The sequence below is a fragment of the Plecotus auritus genome (assembly GCF_963455305.1).
Source record: "Plecotus auritus genome assembly, chromosome: 8".
NCBI classification, from domain to species: Eukaryota; Metazoa; Chordata; class Mammalia; order Chiroptera; family Vespertilionidae; genus Plecotus; species Plecotus auritus.
Window position 1 is genome coordinate 136,490,817 of NC_137782.1, and position 19,934 is coordinate 136,510,750.

Genomic DNA, 19,934 nt, shown 5'->3' on the forward strand with positions numbered 1-19,934 from the left:
GGGAGGGGCTTCGGGCAGTTGGCAGGCCAGTCCCACCCCGATCAGGGTTGGGGGCCATCGGAGGTGGGGCTGGCCCTGGGGAGGGGCTGCTGGTGGGCTAGCCCCACCCCTAGCCAGCCCCACCCCTAGTCAAACTCCAGGTCAAACTCCCAGTCAAGGGGACAATTTGCATATTAGCCTTTTATTATATAGGATTATTATCTTAGTGAGGTGTCCTTTGACTCCATTAAAAATTAGTTGTATAGGCAAAATAAGTGAAAAATATAAATAACCATAATTCTATATTAAAAATCAATTCTTTTAATTGTTCCATTTCAGCATCACTACAGTTTCAAAAGCCTTTGAACTTAGCATTGTACTCTAAGAATCTTCTCTCATTGTTACTTAATTTGCTTATTTATCTTTTTATTTACTCAACAATTTTCTAATTAGTGGACATTTAAGTTATTTCTAATATTGTTTTTTGTTTATCTAAAATGATGATCTAATTCAGTGGTCGGCAAACTCATTAGTCAACAGAGGCAAATATCAACAGTACAACGATTGAAATTTCTTTTGAGAGCCAAATTTTTTAAACTTAAACTTCTTCTAACGCCACTTCTTCAAAATAGACTCGCCTCGGCTGTGGTATTTTGTGGAAGAGCCACACTCAGAGGGCCAAAGAGCCGCATGTGGCTCGCGAGCCGCAGTTTGCCGACCACTGATCTAATTAACTTAAACACTAATATTGTCCTTTAGTTTTTATAAATTGTTTCCTCTTGAATGATAAGCAGAATTATTGAGTCAAAGGGTATGAATAGTGAATGATTTAAAAAATATACCTGTTAACAAAGTACAATTGTACCAGACTCTCTGTGTCCTCACACGAACTAGTAATCTCATTATTTTTTTTTATTTTTGCCAGTAGAGTGGGAACTGACTCACAGAAAAAAAGTTTATTGTTGCATAATTTGTCTTTTTTTAAAATATATTTTTATTGATTTCAGAGAAGAAAGAAGAGGGAGAGAGAGATAGAAACATCAATGATGAGAGAGAATGATTGTTGGCTGCCTCCTGCATATCCCCCACACTGGGGATTGAGCCCACAACTCGAGCATGTGCCCTGATAGGGAATCAAACCATGAACTTCTGGTTCAGAGGTTGATGCTCAACCACTGAGCTACACTGGCTGGGCTAATTTGTCTTTTGATCAAAAATGGAACTAAATATTGAATAGTTTCCCAGGTGTTTGCTTTATTGATTGAATCTCTTCCTGGAAAAAAAGTCCTGTTGATATTAGTACAAAGGTAAACTTGTTGATGACACAGTTGTTTACTTTTAAAAATTGAAGGCTTAACTATGGCAAATGGTATGGTGGGTCCTCAAAAAGTTAAAAATGTAACTGTCTTATGACCCAGTAATTCCACTTCTGGGCATTTATCTGAAGAAATCCAAAACAGGAATTAAAAAGAATATATGCACTCCTATGTTTATTACATTATTTACAATAGCCAAGATATAGAAGCAACCCAAGTGCCTCAGAATGGACAAATGGATTAAAAAGCTGTGGTGCATATATACAATGGAATATTACTTGGCCATAAAAAGAATGAAATCTTACCATTTGCAACAGCATGGATGAACCTAGTGGGTATTATTCTCAGTGAATTAAGTCAGTCAGAGAAAGACAAATACCATGTGATTTCACTTAAATGTGGAATCTAAAGAACAAAATAAACAAAATTGAAACAGACTCATAGACACAGAGACCAAACTGGTGATTGCCAGAGTGGAAGAGGGTGGGGGACTGGGTGAAAAAGGTAAAGGGATTAAGAAAGTACAAATTAGTACTTACAGAATAGTCACGGGGATGTAAAGTATAGCATAGGGAATATAGTCAACAATATTGTGATAACTATGTATGGTGCCAGGTGGAAATACCAGGAGGAAACACTTTGTAAAGTATATGATTATCTAATCACTATGCTGTATACCTGAAACCAATACAAAGTATGTAATACTAAAAGTAAACTGCAATTGAAAAATATAAAAATAAATACATTAAAAAATGTTAAAGCTTATGGAGGTTGCCCTTGAAATGTTGAAAGAAAATGAAGAAATGGGTAGGATATTCTGTCAGTCAAGGTCTTAGTCTTGAACATGGTGAGGAGCATTTAATAAAGGGACTATTTACAAAGGTATGGTAATGTTAAGAGAAGCTAACAAGGGGTGACACAGTACCCAGGGCTAGCAATAATGGTACCATTTCTAGAACTGAAGTGCTAGAGAGAGGGCCCAGGTTAATAAAACCCAGAACAATAGTTATAGGAAAGGGCTCCCTGAGAGGAGCTTCAGCCTTTGAAAGAGAGACACACTCAACCTATAGTTACCTGGGAGGGAGGAACAGGATATGAATAGCCTGACTTGGATGATTTCTCTGATTTCCTGGGGTGCCTCCCATTGGCCGATCCCAACTGTCAGAGGGCAATCAATGTAATCCATAAAGGTCAGTCTCCTGAAGCCCAGAGCAGGATAAAAAGAGAGGTGAATGTATTTGAAAGAACAAATGGAAAATATTCAGCACAGATATTCTGGCATTACGATATTTTAGAGTAGCTGGGTTATCTGAGCCTTCACAAATTGATTCAAGTGTGTGGATCGAAGGTCTCCCTTAATTCACCTTTTGAGTATTATTAGAAAGCTATTTGATTTACATAATTTAGTCTTCAACTAGAAACAAAACAGAATGTTAATATCATTACTTGATCTTTTATTTTTTTATTTTATTTTTTTAAGGAATCTCAATAGTAAGAATTTATTCCTTGCTTGAAGGAAATTTTATTGTATCAGAATTTCAAAAGCAAGTAAGAAAGAAGCATTACAAATCTCAGAAGTCAGTAAGAAGTCAAAGGGATACGTACAGGGGAAATAGTCCAGGAATGTTAAGAATGACAGGGATTATAGTACGTTTACCCCAGACTTTCTGATTCAGTAGGTTGGGTGGGTCTTGGAAATCTGTACTTGTAACAAGGACTCCAAAGCATTCCGATGGAGCCAGCTGACTGTCATTTGGAACAATTGGACAACATGGGCTTTAGAAAGAAGCTTCACAATCTACAGTCTCACAGACACTAATGAACTCAACCCAAATGGAAATACAAACTTGAAGATGATGAAACGATTCTCTGGTTCCCTTGCCTTGAGAGCCAGTGTTTGGAGCCACAACTGTATGTGACAGCTAATAGCAATGATGATCCCAGCACTGGGCACCTCCTACAGACCAAGCCCCGTGACAAGTATTTAACCTGCATTACCTCACTGAAGCCTCTCAACAACCTCATGAGATACGATTAGTATCTACATTTTATAGAAGAGCACATTTAGGCTCATAAAGATTAAACATATGAACCTTGGGCTCGGAGGTTCCTAGTCTGTCTGTCTTCTTATCTCTATATTTCAGAGTTTCTTATATCTGTTTTATCTGGAGTTTTTAGTAGTATCTAGTGGGAGAGACAGAGACACGTATGTCTACTTCATCTTCCTGGAGGCAGAAGTACTTTATAATAGTTTTTAAACAAAAAGGGTCATTATATTTCCCTCTAACAGAGTTACTATTCTCATGCCTCCATAACTCCCCAGTCTTTGGCCATTTATATAAATAGTTGTATGAAGTTATAATCACAGTTTATCGCATTATGATGGAGTAATTAAGACCCTGGGTTTTGGCCTGAGTTCCAACTCCACAGCTGACTGACCATGTGATCTTGTGTAAAGACCATGTGGGGACCTTGGACTTCTACCTCCTCCTGCAGCACCACTTCCCTCTTGCTGAGGAAATGGCTTAAATCAATTAAGCTCCCCCTACCCCTCCAAATTAGAAAAAGAAGAGCAAAGCAAGCACAAGGAATAAATAGTAAAGGCAACAGCAGAAATTGATGATATTGGAAACAGAAAGACAATAGAGAAAATCGACACAACAAAGAACTTTTTTATTCAAAGAGATTTATAAAATTGGCAAACTTCTATCAAGACTGACAAAAAAAGAGAGAGAGAAGATACAGGACTGCGTGGGGAGACAGCAAGAATGCAGCCATCCACAGACCAAGGAGTGAAGATCCAGGAAAAACCAAACCTGGTAATACGTTGATCTTGGACCTCTAGCTTCTAGCACTGTGAGAAAATAAATTTCTGTTGTTTAAGCCACCCAGTCTGTGGTATTTTATGATAACCGTAGCAGATGAATACACCTGCCATCTGGCAGGGTCTCCCATCAACAATGGAAAAGACACCTTCCTATGCCCAGTAACTTGGAGGCACTCTATCTACCACCCAGGACAGACTCCTTCAACAACAGCCAAGGTCCCTTGTAAGCTCCTCCACAACAGAGGGTCCTTGGCCCCATGAGGGGTGGGGATGGTGTGGAAGGGAAGACCCAGCAGAGGGACTTGGGTGGGGCTGGGCCATGGTGAAAACCTTCCTGGTCACAGGTGCAGAAGTTCCTCATGGTGGACAGAGCTGCATCTCTAGATTATGATTAACCTGCCTGCGACGTGGCAGAGCCTCTGGGAGACAAGGGCGAGGGGAAATTGGTTTCCTCTCATAGGATTCACAAGTTCTGTCAGTTGACGTGGTGGGGACGTGCCTTGTCTAACCAGACTCAGGTGGCCTGGAGGGGCAGGTTATGAAATGACAAGTGACCAGCACGGCTCCTGGCAACAGCCAACCACAGTGAGACCGAAGGGTTTGCCTTCCTGAGGAGTCCCAGGAAGCCCTGGGTAGAGGATCCAGGGAAAGCCTGGCCTCCTGGGTCATGTGGTTCAGGGGCTCCCAGGCAGTGCTCGCAGGCATCAGAGCGAAGGGTGACCTCTGAGTGTGGGGACGTGAGACATCTGGGTGAAGAGAGAGGCTCTGTGGTGGCCTGTCTTTTCTCACTGTGCTGTGAGCCTCAGCTTCCACAGCAACTTTAACCTTGGAGGTTTTAGATTTGGATTTGGAGCTCAAATTGAAAAATATACTATGAGATTGTGTATGCTACAGCAAAAGGGAGCCCGTGGTTTTATGCATGGGGATGGGCGGAAGCAACAGATTCTGTCCTTTCTTTACATATTTTTACTTAAGTCAAAACAACAGTTGCACAGGTGAGGAAGGGATGGAGAGAGAGAGAGAGAGAGAGAGAGAGAGAGAGAGAGAGAGAGAGAGAGAGAGAGAGAGGAGAGAAAGATACTGGAGCCAAAGTCTTAACCAACATAGATATTTCTAAAACTCAAGGAGAGGCACCATGAGGGTTTCCTTAGCACTGAGATCTGAGGAAAAAGCTACAGCCTGGGGGTGAGAACACAGTTCCTCCTTTCAGCTAATCCCCAGCTTCTTTGCCTATAAAGTGGAGAGGTTGTAGTAAATGATTGCAAAATATTATAAATGTAGAATTTGCACTTTTACTTAGATTATTAAAGTGTTTAAATCCAACCCTATCACTAGGTTCCTCCTCCTGAAGTTTAGATGGCTGTATATGTGTGTCAGTGTATGTGTGTGCATATGTAGTGTATATGTATAGTATGTATGTAGATGTGGGTATGTATAGTGTGTGGTATAGTTGTATATGTGCAGTGTGTATATGTGTTGTAATGGGTATGTGTTGTGTATGTGGGTGGTGTGTATAGTATATGCACTATTTACTCTTGCTATCCAGAGCAACCTCCCACATTGCCCCATCTATGCTGGATTTCTGGATCCTTCAGAAATCCTTTCTCCTACACCCAGCCAAATGAACAAGAACACATGTGGAAAGCCTTTCTTATTTCAGTGTCCCTTGAGATGCAGCCAAACAGCTGGAATTATATGCTTTGTAGAGAGCCAGGGACGTGGCATGGCAACAGGAAATTCGGTTTGCATTTGGAAGCCAAATTCCTTTTCCCAAACCTGAGAGGGCAAGAGAGGGTAGAGGCTGTGTTGTCTCTTGCTGGCAGCTAAAGGTATGTTTGTGTGTGTGTGTGTGTGTGTGTGTGTGTGTGTGTGTGTGTAGGGGTGTCTTTCATTAAAATCTCCGTGTTTAACTATTTACACCTGCATTTGCATCTCAGATTCCAATTTTAAAGTCAACCTCTTCTTTTCTCTGCATCTTTTTCTCTGGCTCTATTGCTCTTCATTTATCTCTCCAGCCCCCTTGCTCTCTATTTTTCCTATGGACAGTAGCTCAGGGTTTTGAGCTGCTGCATGGAGGGAGCCCCAGATCAAAGCAGGGAAGAGTAGGAGGCTGCACAGTTGCTAGGATGCTGGGCCTCAGCGTTTTCAATACTTCCACCTTCCTGGTTATGGGAAGGTTTCCTCTTGATTCTGGGGACTCCAGGGCTACCAGGTCCACCGCTTGCCATTCCACATCTGTTCCGGTCATGTATTGCTGCTGAACAAATCACCCCCAAATTAAGTGGCTTGAAACAACATTCATTTATTTCACCCTTGAATCTGTGATTTGGGCAGGGCTCTTCTCCCACATGGATCTTGCTGGGGTGGCTTGAAGATGAGAGGTGACTCCACAGTTGAGGGCTGGAGTCATCGGAAGCTTATTTACTCATATGTCTGGTGTTTGTTATGGTTCTTGGCTGGGACTTTAGCTGAGACTGTCAGCTTGAACACCTACATGTAGCTTTTCTATGTGATAGGTGTTCTCACTGCATGGTGGCTGGGTTCCAAAAGTGAATGTCACAAGAGACAAGGTGAAAGTGCATGTTATTTTTATGACTTAGTCTCAGAACCATTTAGCATCACTTCTGCCATACTCTATTGGCTGAGGCAGGTACATCGTTCTGTCCAAGTCCAAGGAGGGTGACATGGACTCCACTACTCAATGAGAGGAGTGTTCAATGTCACATTGCAGGAATAATATGTGTAGTGTGTGTATGTAGTGTTCTACATGCACTATACTGTAGTAATATAAAGTACATGTATACACTCTTATAGTCCTACTGGTTTAAATTTATAGACAGAGACATAATTTGTAGTAAGGATTGTTATCACATGGTGCTAAAGCTTGCAATTTTACTCTAAAAATATTTTGCAGAATGGCCTCAAGATGGACCCCAAGATTTCTGCCCCCGCTGATGTACACACCTGGATAGTTCTCCTCCATTATGTGTTTGGGGCCTGTGAACATGATGGGTGTTTGGATGACATGAGATAGCAAAGGATAAGGGGATTTGCAAATGTAATTAAGGTCCCTAATCAGTTACTTTGGGTTAATCAAAAGGGAGATTACCCTTGGTGAGCCTGAAGTAATCAGGTGAGTCTTTAAAGGAAGGTTCAGGTCTGCCCTCTGGAGAGAGATTCTCTTGCTGCTTTGACGAAGAAAACTGCCATGTTGAGAGAAGACCAAGAGGCTGCAATATGAGGGTGGCTTCTAGGAGCCAAGAGCAACCCCCCAAACAACAGCCAGCAAGAGAATGGGAACCTCAGTTCTTCAACTGCAAGAAAATTCTCTGGCAATCTGAACTTGAACTTGGAAGAACTCCAGATGAGAACACAAGCTGGCTGATATCTTGATTTTATCTGTGAAACCCTGAGCTGAGACCCCAGCTACTCCAGACCAATAGGAACTGCGAGATGACACTAAATATGTATTGTTTCAAGCCACCACGTTAGCGGTGATGTGTTATGCAGCCATAGAAAACGAACACAAGTCAGAACCATGAGCTACACTGGCAAGAAAACTACATTGAGTAATTGGAGAAATACAAGGCAGATCCAGTAGCAAGACTGTGCACATGCTTTAAGACCCAGCTCAAATGTCACCTCCTTTAAGATCTCCGTGGACTCCCTTCAGCTAGAAGTAATCTCCTGCGTCTGAAACCCTATAGTTTTGTTTGTACTTCTTTTGCGGTACTTCTCATATTCTACTTGTATTTGTCAGTGTACTTGTTTTGACTCCATGACTGGATTGCAAGGTCCTCTGGATGAAAATGTCCCATTTATTTTTCTGGCACCGAAGTACTTAGCACAATTCTTCGCATATCAACTAATGTTTACCGATAATTTACTAGGTCATTTTCTCAATGATAGAAATTCAACTTTTATTTGTTGAGGCAGTTTGAGAATACATTTTGATATAAGGCAGATCAAGAGATGATCTTCATTATTATTTTAAGGGTGCTAGTTTAAAATATCAAACCTAGCTAAGCATTTGTGTCCTCATTTGCAGTCAGCGAGAAAATCTCTGTCATTTGAGATTCTGAAATTAAGCCTATGAATGTTTATCCAATAGATTCTGGTTCCCAGACTCTGAAACTCTCTGCCAAGACAGAATCACAGATCTGAGTGATCTTTATTCTTACCTTTAAAATGAAGAAAAGCATTTTTTAAACCATTTGGACAAGCTGCCATGTAGCTATTTCCTCTAGAAGCAGGACCGTTAGGTTTACAAAGGTAGGGGTGACATTTCTTCTTGGAATACTAAATCCAAGTCTACTTAGAGAGACAAGTAGCTTTTAGCTCCTCTTTTGAATTTAGTTTTGGAACACTGAACATGGAAGAAGCAGAAAGGCCACAGAACAGAACATAGACATGCTTTTAGGATGGTAATACTTTTGTAACAAAAGAAGCCAGCAACTCCTGGAGGCTGGTTGGTTTGAGCCCCAGGAGGCCCCTCATGTCTCAGGGAACCCCACACAGAATTGTGCCTGAGGACCTGCACACCATAGGAAACCGTTTTTGCAAGCTCAATTATTACTAACAAAGAGCATTGCCATTAATAATCTTCCTCATAGATCTTACAAAAATAAAATAAATTTAAAATAAATTGGAGGGCCGTGAGGAGTTCTTTGGGAACCAGGTTATTAGTCAGGTCCCTGATTATGTGCTTTAGGGGAGCACCAACTGATTACTCCAGGCTCAAGAACATCTTTTGAGGACTTCCTGGTCTGGACCTCATATAAATAGTGAGTAGGAACACTTATGTTATTTCTGAAAATTTTCAGAGTTTCATATACATTATCTCACTTTACCTGGGGGATAGGTAAAGACTGTCCTCTCCTGCCCTAACCGGTTTGGCTCAGTGGATAGAGCGTCGGCCTGCGGACTGAAGGGTCCCAGGTTCGATTCTGGTCAAGGGCATGTACCTTGGTTGCGGGCACATCCCCAGTGGGAGGTGTGCAGGAGGCAGCTGATCGATGTTTCTCTCTCATTGATGTTTCTAGCTCTCTATCCCTCTCCCTTCCTCTCTGTAAAAAATCAATAAAATATATTAAAAAAAAAAAAAAGACTGTCCTCTCCTAATTTGGGCTACTAGAGGCTGGTGAAGTTCAGGGGCCATTACTGTTAAGGCCTCAAATGGCACCCATTTTGTCTGTGTGTCCTGTTCTGGTTGTCAATCTCACGAGGCCCCAGACTTCTGGAGCCAACAGATCAGATCACTGGTAGTTAGTGTCAAGATGGTATTAAAGGCCTGAGTCAGAAATTAATCACACTAGCTATTTTCTGGCTCGCCCTGTGATTATCCCCATGGCCAATGATGAAACTGGATGTGACAGGTCCGAATTTTACATTTCATATGGAGGACAAATAAACATTTGTGAAATCTACCAGGAATTATTTTTAAAAAATTCTGGTATGTGACCTGCAGTCTATTTGCTGTTTAGACTCTAGACAATTCTTGGGGTTCACTGAGTATTTATCTTCATAATCTGGAGGGAGGTGGGACTAAGGTAAGAGGCTAAGAAGTGCGCTGGTATCTGGCACTCCCTCCCCCTGTTTTATTGGGAGGTGGCGGGGGGACTAAGTGGAAGGAGGGATTGTAGGATTTGAGGAGTAAGAAGGCTGGGGTAAATTAGGCTGATTCATCTCTGCCTTAGCTTCACTTGGAGAGGTTTTTAAAAACACCGATTTCTAGACCCAGCTGTAATGAAACAATCTCTGGGGATTGGGCCCTGTAATCTGCATTTCAAACCACCAGGTAATTTTGATGCACTTATTGGTTTGCAAACCGCTAGAATAACAACAAACTAAAAGCATCTGTGTAAAGAGTCCTGGTCTAGGGGTTGGAGCTCTATATTAAGTTCTGCCACTAGCTTGCTTTATGATCTTGTGAAAATAGCTTTTCCTCTCTGGATCTCAGTTTCCTCATCTATAAAGTGAATGGTGGACCCAAGAAATGCACCAGCACCCACATTATAATTCAAAGGCTGTCTATGACACAAATTTCTGTTGCCACTTAGGGATTCTGTGAAGATCTCTTTGGAGGTGCAGGGAGGAGAGGTGGTGGGAAAGAGAGGCATGAGTGTGAGAGGCAGGTGGGGAAAAGAATCCCAAGCAAGTAGCCTCTCCTTCAAGGTGGATCCTGGTTTTGTGGAGCCTGACACTTTTGAGGGGTCTTCTTTAAGAAAAAGGATGTAAATTTGCCATTAAAATTAAATATAAAAGTGAATATTTATTTAGAGTGATAAAAGAAATCACAAACTACCTATTTTATGAAAAATATCATAAATACAGAATCCAGAAAAATAACAATGTTTTTATTAATTTGTTTCCTGACACACCTTTATACTACTTTTTTCCCTCTCTAGCTTTGCTCTGCATACACCGATTTTCTCTTCCTGTGATAATAATTTTGTACTATCACTTTCTTTGGAGAGAACAGAAAGCCAATAATTCAATAATTCCTCTAATGTGTTTGAAATTTGTTTTTCTAAGCTGTTGATAGTTCAGCAAAGTTTCTTTCTATGTCACAACTCATTATTAGTAATGTATGTATTTTTTAAATTGTAGTCAAGTCTGGGGATACTGTAATTGAGTTTCTTTAATACCAAAGCTGTGAAAGTTGGAAGAACTTTTCCCCACATTAGCTTTTGGATTTAAAATTCTATTCCTGGTGTGTGTGTATTTTTCTCCATCACCTGACTAGTTCTGATGCTGGGAGCTCAGATCACATTCATAGCACAACAACCCCTCTGTGCCTTCAATCAGGACACTGGGTGAGCTGGCAGAATGGGCTGTTGAAGGCATTCCTACATTGGGGTGGCTAACTATCACTGAACTGCACATGGAAATGGCCACAAATATTCCCTGAAGCCCATATCAAATGTATCCCCAACTTGAATTCTCCTTAGCTAGATTCCCCAATGCCCACGACCACTCCAGGGCTACCTGACCTGGGAGATGCATGATAGAGGAGGAGGGAAAGTGGAAAGAGGCTGTAATCTTAAACTGTAACTGTTAGAAATACAGTTGGCCCTCAAACAACATGGGGGTTAGGGGTATCAACCAGCACAGTCGAAAATCTGCATATAACTTTTGACTCCTCCAAAACTTAACTACTAATAGCCTATTGTTGACCGGAAGCCTTCCAATAATATAAACAATTGATTAACACATAATTTGTAAGTTACACATATTATATACTGTATTCTTACAATAAAGTAAGCTAGAGAAAAGAAAATGTTATTAAGAAAATCATAAAAAAGAAAATACTTTTACAGTATTGCATTGTTTATTGATACTGTAAGTTTACGTCATCTTGGTTACAAGATGACTCATTTGTCAATACTTACATCAGTATTGTCTTATATGATATGAAACACTGTAGATGCTATGTGTATTACTAATACTAAACATGAAAAGTGAAAAGATAATATATAAAAAATTTTGTATTTATTTTTACAGGTATACTGATCCATGCATTGGTAATAAAGGAGCAGCAATATGATAGTTGTCTGGTAGCCCACTGTAGTTGGTGGAATTGCTTCATGGTAGCCTAGCTTATACACTAATAAATGAACCGTTATAAAATTTCTATGGCATACAATATTACAGTTATATTCGTAATACAATATTGGAAATGTGTTTTTTTTTAATCACATGCCTGTGATGGTAGGCTAATATTCAATTACTTCAATAACAAGAGAGAGGCATACTTTATAGTAATGTAATTCTTTAAAAGCAAAGTTATAAAACAAAGTTAGAAAACTAACACGTTTTATATTAAACTAGAGGCCTAGTGCACAAAATTCATGCATGGGGTGGCAGGGTCCCTCAGCCTGGCCTGCATCCTCTCACAATCTGGGACCCCTTGGGGGATGTCTGGCTTAAACAGGCAGTCAGATATCCCTCTCGCAATCTGGGATGCTGCATGCACCAGTGACCATACTTTTCACACAGGTGAAAGGCATCTTGCTGTTGTATGGGCAGCTACATTTTTTGCCCTGATTATAAAAAGTAGTACATAACATGATCCTTCTGAGGCAGTAGTACCATTTTCCCCATCTTATGGGTGGAAAAACTGAAGCAGAGAGAAGTTAATAATTGGCTTTGTCACACAGTTATAAGTGTCAGAATCAGGGCTGACCACAAAATGTGCAAGCCAGAGTCCATGCATGTCATCGCTGCATCATCCTGGTTTTTCAGTGTCAGAGTAGCCTTGCCAGGTTTTAATTTTTAAATGTAAGAGACTGTTCCCAGTATATAGGGTAGGGTCCCTAGGTCTGGCCAGCAATCAGGGCCATGTGTGGGGCAACCTGTGGGCAGGGCGATCCGGTAGCCCCCGCTGGCACCCACTTTGGCAGGTGGCCTGGTGTCACCTGCTGGCCGGCCCCACCCCTCAATCGCTGCCACTAGTTGCCTCCCTCTTGGAGCGGGGCGAGGGGGGGCGGGGAGTACGGGACAGACGCTCAACACAGGAGCTGCCCCCAACCAGGGGCGGCTCCTGCGTTGAGCGTCTGCCCCCTGGTGGCCAGTGCACATCATAACGACTGGTTCTTCCACCATTGAGTCGATTTGCATAGTATGGTTTTATTATATAGGACTAGAGGCCCAGTCATGAAATTCATGCACAGGTAGGGTCCCTAGTGACTGCTGGCCGGGGTCTCCCTTCCCTGGCTGCTGGCTGCGGGCCGGGGCCTTCCTTCATTCTGCATTACCCCCTGGTTGGTTGAACTCCCGAAGGGACACTTTGCATATTAGGCTTTTATATATATATATAGATATCTCTCACCTTATACCTATATAGGGATAGGCTATCCACTTTTATACAAGCTTTACACACGATGATGAAATGATGATACATGATGAATTCTTAGTCGATGATGTTGATGATGACATAAACACATCTCATACATTTCTTGCCAATAGTTATTAGATTTTCACACAAAGACACACAGATACACAACAGACATTAATTGTACAGCATGACAATTACTGTTCATTAAGTGGAAGTGGATCATCGTAAAGGTCTCCATCCTCATCATCTTCACATTGAGTAAGGTGAGGAAGAGAGGGCTGGTCTTGCTCTCTCAGGGGTAGCAGAGGTGAAAGAGGTGGAGGAGGGGAACAGGGAGGCAGGAGAGCCAGGCACACTTGGTGTAATTTAAAAAAATGCATCATGGGGGGGGGGGCTGTAAGAGATCAACTGAAGGACTTGTGGGCATGCATATAAGCATAACCAATGGATAAAAGACACTGGGGGTGGGGGGCAGGTAAAGGCATTTACTGGGGGGAAGGGGAGGCTGGGGGGAGGTCAATGGGAAAAAAAATGAGACATATGTACTACTATTTGTAATACTTCAAACAATTAAAAAAAATTAAAAGAAAAAAAAAAGAAATGTAGACAGATACCAAGTTAAATTGCTAAAAAACCCACATTATATATGATAGGAGAATTACTATAATAAAAAGTAACTACACGTTTACCCATAAAAAAAAATGCATCATAATTTCTGTCTGATTTTTTTTTTTTTTTTTTTTTTGCTTTTCACCTCTCTAAAAGTGGTTCTAAATGGTACCAATTCTTCCACCATTGGTTTAGTTTCAGTGCTGATATCATAGAAGGGTCCATGTCACAAAAGAAGTTAAAAGCAGTCTTGAATAACTGAAACCCTTCTGCCAGATCGTTCAACATCAACTTGTTTTCTGGCACTGCTTCTTCTAGATCTTCCTCCTCATTGTTTGGCACTGGTTTGGAAGCACTCATCACCATCAAGTTGTCTTCTGTAAATTCCTTTGGCATGGTGTCTATTAGCTCTTGAATTTCTCCAAGATCCAGATCTTGAAACCATTCATCTTCCTACTTTTATTTTTTCCCCCCGTATTCACAATCCCTTTCATGACTTCCTTGATTGTCTCTGTCATTAATCCTGTGAAGTCATACACAACATCTGCATATAGTTTCCTCCAGCAGGAATTTATTGTTTCAGGCTTGATGGCTTTTATAGTTTTTTCTATAACAATGATGGCATCTATAATGATGTAATCCTTTCAAACTTTCATGATGTTCTCTCTATTGGGGTTCTCTTTCGTAGTCTTGACATTTTTTCCCATAGAGTACTAGCCTTGAGGGTCCTCATGACCCCCTGAATTAGAGACGTTGTGTTTGGGAGCAAGTAGACCACTTCGCTGTCTTTGGTGTTGAACTCAAGGGGTTCTGGGTTGCCAGGGCATTGTCTAGTATCAAAAAGAACTTTAAAGGCAGTCTCTTACTGGCAAGGTACTTCCTGAGTTCTGGGATAAATCATCAGTGGAACCAACCCAGAAAAAGGGTTCTCACTGTCCAGGCTTTCTTGTTGTACAACCAAAAGACTGGCAGCTAGTATTTATCTCTTCTCCTCTATGCTCAGAGGTTAGTTAGCAGCTTTATAGAGATGAGAGCCATTCTGATCATAAACCCCACTGCATTTGAGCAAAAAGTAGAGTTAGCCTATCCCTTCCTGCCTTAAATCCTGGTGTTTGCTTCTCTTCTGTACTAATTAATATTCTTTGTGGCATTTTCCCCTCAGAATGGGGAACTTTTGTCTGCATTAAAAACTTGTTCAGGAAGATATCCATTCTTTTCTATGATTTTCTTTTTCCTTTTTTAAAATATATTTTTATTGATTTCAGAGAGGAAAGGAGAGGCAGAGAGAGAATCATTGATCGGCTGCCTCCTGCACACCCCCACTGGGGATGAGCCCACAACCTGGGCATATGCCCTTGACTGGAATCGAACCAGGGACCCTTCAGTCTGCAGGCTGATGCTCTATCTACTGAGCCAAACCAGCTAGGACTACAGTGATTTTTTTTAATGGCGTCTGGGAACTCGTCTGCTGTCTCTTGGTCAGCAGAAGCTGCTTATCTTGATATTTTTTTAGAGCAAAACCTCTTTCTAAAAGTATTCAACCATCTTTGCTGGCATTAAATTCTCCAGCTTTTGATCCCTTACCTTCCTGCTACTTTGTCATATAATGACTTTGCTTTTTCTCAAATCATATTGGGATCTATAGACACACCTTTCTTATGGGAATCCTGCCCCAACATAAAAGCTGCATTTTCAGTATGTGAAAAAAAGGTATTTAGCAAAACGTGCAAGATTGTCATGCCTGCAGGCGTAGCTGCAGCGATGGCTTCACAAATTTCCTTTTCTTTTTTACAGTGGTCCTTATCATGGATTCATTTACCTGGGAATGGCTGGCAACCGCACCCGCAGGCCTCAATCTTTGGTACATAGCAAGCAATTCAACTTTTCCTTGTCATGTCATGACTTTTCTCTGCTTCTTGGGAGCCCTTCCAGCATAACCAGTGGCACTTTGTATGGGTCTCATGGTGCGATTCAAGGTTTATGGTATTAAACTAAGCACAATGAGAAATACATGAGAACCACAAGAGATCGCTTTTTACCATGACAGGCAACTTACTGGAGAGACAAACTGCTCACGTGGAGATGATGAGCTTCACATGACATTTTAAGTGGATACTCGCAACACTTGAGCTCATAGCAATAGCAACAGGGGGTGGCGATGAAAGTATTACAGTAGTAGAGTATGTGCTACAGTTAATTTTATGCAGTTTTGATTTAATACTGCATCTTTACTTTGGTTTATATTTCTCTTGACTGAAAATGGAGCCATGTATGACCTGTAAGTGGTTTTGTCTGTAAGTTTTGATAAATTTTAACTTTTTTATAATAGATTTGTGACTATTTTACAGGAGAAAATGATAAAATAGACTAATATCTACATATATTTTATGCATTCATGATATACCTAACTTTTTCTTAAATTTTCAGTATTTCTTGGCTATATGGTTTGCCTGTGAGTTTTTCCAAATTGTTGATTGAAAATAATTTATGTAGAGAGGGGTGGTGAGGGGCAGTGGAGGAGGGTATTGGGGGATAAATGGTGATGGAAGGAGACTTGACTTGCAGAGGTGAACACACAATACAGTGTACAGATGAATTGTTGTGGAATTGTGCACCTGAAACCTGTATAATTTTGTTAACCAATGTCAATCCCATAAATTCAATAAAAAGGAAAAAACATTCCATGTATAAGTGGATCCACACAGTTCAAATCCATGTTGTTGAAGGATAAACTGTATATACATTATATTTATATATGTACTAGAGGCCCGATGCATGAAATTTGTGCAAGAGTAGGCCTTCCTTCCCCAGCTGCCAGCACTGGCTTCCCTCTGGCACCTGGGACCCAGGCTTCCCTTGCAGAGGGAGGCCCTGTCCACCTGCTATAGCACGCCAGTTGGTGGCCTGGGCCTCCCTCTTTGGGATGATCATGGAGCCCGCCGATTGACTGCCCCACGGGCTGGTGGCCTGGGCCTCCCACTGCTGGGTGATCATGGGGCAATGGCCGGGCCCCCGACCAATCAAATCTCACCTGCCTTGGCTGGCCTGGCACCAGGGGGTGTCATGACGTGGTCATCCAGAAGATCGTTCGGTCTAATTAGCATATTACATTTTTATTATTATATATATTTTATTATATATAATATATGTTGTATAATATATGTTACAGGTAGACTTAGTGACTTGTACATAATATATACATCCACTCATATTATATATTATACTAGTGGCCCAGTACATGAAATTTGTGCATGGGGGATGGGGGTGTTCTTCAGCTCAGCCTGCACCCTCTCCAATCTGGGGCCCCTTGAAGGATGGCAGTCGGACATCCCTCTCACAATCTGGGACTACTGGCTCCAGCCACTGACCTGCCTGACTACCTGCCTGATTGCCCCTAACCACTCTGCATGCCGGCCTGCTCACCCACACCTGCCCCCCCCCCTGCCAGCCTGCTCACCCCCAACTGGCCCCCCTGCTGGTCTGCTTACCCCCAACGGCCCCTGCCACCCCATCCTGGCCTGATCACCCCCCTCCCCCCGGGCAACCCAAGGTCCCAGCCCCTCCTTTTTTCCTTTTTCTTTTTTTTTTTCAGCGCCTCCTTGAGCGGAGGCTAGGGTTGGCTGGAAGCAAGTATCTAGGATTTATTTATCTTCTATAATTAAAACTTTGTAGCCTTGAGAGGAGGCCAAGGCCGGCCAGGGCGGGCAGGAAGCTTGGCTTCCTCCATTGCTGGGGGCAACCCAAGCCTCCTGCTTGCTCCAGCTCTGTGGCTGGCTGCCATCTTGGTTGGGTTAATTTGCATACTTGCTCCTGATTGGCTGGTGGGCATGGCTTGTGGGTGTAGCAGAGTGATGGTTAATTTGCATGTTTCTCTTTTATTAGTGTAGATATTATATAATATCATATATCATACTACATAGATATACTGTATACACACATATTGTCAATTTTACAAAGCTATATGGCCATGTGAACCCATTGCTAGGGCCCTTTGAGAGCCATATAGCTGCCAGTGCAAAGAGAGTCCCTGGATCTTAAAGCTTCATTGGCTTTACAGTGGATCACCTCTGCTCTGATGCTGGGACAGAGTCCTGGGTCGATTGTGGGAATCATGAGCCTGAGATTATTCCCCTGAGGGTGCTGAGTGTTTTGAAAGGTTTGGGAACATCCCTTTATGGTGAAGTGCTATGACCATGGCAGTGGTCCAGGTGTGGGGTTCATCTGTAGTCTTTCCCTCTCTTCTGTTTGCTTCCAAATTCACTTTTCAAGAATCTTGCTTATTGATTTGCTAGAGCACCATTTAGAAGAAAGAAAAAAACCTACTGAATGTTAATTGTGTTTTTCTCGTTATATTTCTGTGAAGAGAATCATAATTCTCCTGGGCAATGTGCAGGCTTCTGTTGGCTAGGGGGGAGGGAACAGAGGAAGAAAAGCATAGTGACTGACTTACCTAGGTTTATATGGGTGAAATGTATATATGTGTGTGTTAAAAGTGGTATATATTTAGAATATTTAGATATTTTAAGTGATTGATATTTATATGTATATATAATGTGTTAATATATAAATATATATTTGTGTGTGAGTTTATGTCTCAGATCCAATTATGTCATACCCAGCTATGAAAATCTTCCATAGCTCCTTGCCTACTATAGGATAAAGGCCAAACTCTCCTTGGCACGGCCTCCACACCCTCTGGCCTCTCCACCCTTTGTCCCTGCTGCCTCCAATCAGGCCACCTCCACCCCTCCCTCAGGCTCAGACCATGGGAACCACTCGCTGGCCCTGCCATGAACCTTGCTCTTTCCCTCCTCTCAGGCTGTTCACTATGACTACAGAACTCCCCCATCCCCCTTCTACCAGGTGCGTGCCTTGAAAACATCTATTCATTCATCTTGAATGAGCTCAATGTCCCTTCTGAGCTAAACCCTTTGTGATCCCAGCACCTAGCACAGCGCAACCAGCACTCAATGAACTTTCAAGGGCGCCCCACAGTGAAGTCAGAAGTGCCCTCCCATCTGCTCCCAGACCACTCAGCACAACGGTCCCTCCTGAGAGCAGTTCTCAGTGTGTGCTGTTCCAGGTGATGCCTGTCTCTTCCATTATAACCCTCAGGGCAGGACCTATACCTCTCCCTAAAAGTTTATTCCCAGTGCCCTGAACAGGGTCTGACACCTGGTTGCTACCCAGTGTATGTTTTTGAATGAATGAATAACTGTGTATTTATAGATCACTATCCATGTGACAGATAAGCTGGAAGCAGAGAAATTGAAAGCAAAATGTTGGAGACATTGCCCAAGAACAATAGTCAGGAGTAGGGAACAAGCTGCCCGCCCACTAGTTCACTGTGGGAAACGGAATTTGATTTGCAGAGACATGGACATCAATTCAGCTCTTCAGGAAGGCAGTGGTTGTTTTTTTTGGGTCTCCCTCACTGTCATTATCGGTGGCCTGAGGGTATAATAGTGTCACAGATCCTACAAAAACCAGAATAGCAGCACCAGGCAAGTAGGCCAAGGGCCCCTCCCTGAGCCTGAGGGAGGCCCTCTGACCGCCAGCTGCTCTAAAGACATCAGCAGAGAGGTCTATGCTGCTGGGCCCCGGGCCCACCCCTCTGAAGCTTCAGATGGCTCACCCGCTTCCACACAGGTGTTGGGGGAAAATCCAAAGCCACATTTCCAAAGTCTCACTCCCATTAGCCATCGAATTCTTGTCTGTTTTCCTGGCCTTCCTGATTGCCAGATCCGGGCTTCAGGCCTGGTGATGCACCTGGGCCGGAAGCTATTGTCATTTTCTGGAACTGAGAAGCCTTTTAATTACTCTCTTTATTATCATATTTTGAATGACTTTCTAGTCCTTCTTTCCTTGTATTAAATTCCTAACATCCATCGGTACATAGGATTCACGAGGGCACAGTACTGTGAACAGTAGCTGGTACGTCGTAGTTACCTTGTTGAATAGAACATGAATGAACGATGGAGGTATGAATGAATGAACACCTTCTGCTCCAGGAGCAGTGTGTTAGAACTGAATGAATGGAAGCTGTAGACACTCCTTTGGTTGCTTGATCAACAAGGATATCTCCCTGTAATCTGGGATGGTTTAAATCTGGCCTTGGTTTCAGTGAGGGCCTATGACTAGAGGAGCTGGTCTATTCTGGCCTAAGGATTCCAGGACATTGAGGCAGGGGGTGAAGGTAATGGAAGGAGCTGAGGTCAGAGGTGGCTGAATGGTCTTTTGGAAGTCTCATTGATGGCCCAGTGAAATTTCCTCTGGAAGCTTCCCCCGCATTGGCCCAAAGCCTGCGCCTACCCACCCCACAGAGGAAGTTGGCTGTGGTTACACTGTCTGGCTCCGTAGTCAGGAA

General features: G+C 42.3%; 1 long non-coding RNA gene across 1 annotated transcript in view; it reads left to right on the plus strand.

Annotated features, from left to right (window-relative positions):
- Positions 1 to 9,192, plus strand: part of LOC308256092 — a 22,313-nt gene extending 13,121 nt beyond the window's left edge. Inside the window, exon 3 of the long non-coding RNA XR_013961407.1 lies at positions 7,037 to 9,192. This is a non-coding gene — a long non-coding RNA (uncharacterized lncRNA). The remainder of the gene's footprint in view (positions 1 to 7,036) is intronic.
- Positions 9,193 to 19,934: the final 10,742 nt, after the last annotated feature.